Raw genomic sequence first — 1,564 nt, 5'->3', positions numbered from 1 at the left:
AAAAAAAAAAAAATAACTAAAGTGGAATTGAAATGTTCGATAACTAAAAGAGTGGAATTGGAATGTTTCTAACACAAAGAAATGATAAATGTTTGAGGTGATGGATACCCCAATTACCCTGATTTGATTAGTACACATTGTATGTCTGCATGAAACTGTTACATATACCCTATAGATACAACTATTATGTACCCATAATAATTAAAAAGAAAATTTTTTAAAAGTTCATGTTGATTTTGTAAGTGGTACAATTTCTTAAAAAGTGTTAAAAATGATAATATTTTTTAGCAAAAAGAATTAATTATACCTTTAATTGACCAGAATACTCGTGGCTCAGTGATGATGGATGTTAGAGAATTTCGTTTGACTGGGTGGTGTTGGTGGGGAGGGATTGGTACATGTTTATCAAGAAATGGGCTAGACCTAGTTTGCCTCTGAATCCTCTTAAAACCTCATGTAACCAATGGTGGCAGATGACTCATTTGCTCGTGGAGTTTTGGAATTAATTGAGTGTAATGAAGCAATTTGGTCTCTGCTAGTCAGAAGTTGTTAGCATCTACCTACTTCATTGTGATGAGTCATCTGGGGTAGATTTTCTAGCTTTGATGGCACCTATTTTTTCATACAAATGTGAATAGATCTCTGAATGCCAGGTTCTTAAAAAATGCTAGTTGAATATTTTAAAATTAAACATCATTAACCTAATATTAATTTCACATCTCAAACATATCTTTTCTGTTCTGTACTGTGCATTTTAGAGTCAAGGCTGGTAGGAAAATACTCCATACAAAACTGTCAATCAAATGTACTAGCAATTTATTTGAAAAGGTTAACACCTCACTTGACTTTACACTATTTTGGATAATGTTTTTTTGTGTGTGTCTGAAATGTGTACGGTTTGTGCTGATTGTTTTTGGCATAAACAACCATAAAACTAAAATGTTTGCCAATGGGAAATTGCCAGACCTCTCTGAGCCAGTCATCTTTTCGACAGAGATTATAAAGAACCACTCAGCTCACTTCGTTAGGAGTAATTGGAGTCAAGTCATGCTTACAGAAGATTTCCTCTTTGTTCTTCCTGCTGCCTCTTAACCCAGTTTAGAAGGGACATTACTCTACTACAAATAAATGCCAAAAATTCTTTGGAAGTAAACAAAAGGCAGAATGTGTGAGTTTGTCCATGTGCATAAGCATTTAGCATGGTGCACGCGGTTAAAGAAATATGTAATCAAATAAGCATTTTAAGAAGTAAGAGAGGCGGTATATTTTCGTGACCAAAATGTATTGCTTTGTTCAAAACAACTAAATATTATTATTAAAGGAAGGGGCTTTCAATTCCTTTCACATTCTAACTCTAGTATAAACATTTGTTATGTGTTCTGTCACTGTCTGGCAGGGTTTCTTCATGACTCCTGTTCCAAACTATAGTCCCAACCTGTGTATCACAGGGTGCTTGCTAATAATTTTAATAAGGGGTTCATGATCAGATAGATTTGAGAGAATTAATCAGTGGCTTTTTATTTTTTTAACTGCAAGATTTCTTGGGGCTTCTAATATATTTATG

This window comes from Propithecus coquereli, unplaced genomic scaffold (genome assembly GCF_000956105.1).
Source record: "Propithecus coquereli isolate 6110/MARCELLA unplaced genomic scaffold, Pcoq_1.0 Scaffold61, whole genome shotgun sequence".
Classification (NCBI taxonomy): Eukaryota; Metazoa; Chordata; class Mammalia; order Primates; family Indriidae; genus Propithecus; species Propithecus coquereli.
Note: the sequence above shows the minus strand (reverse complement) of the source record.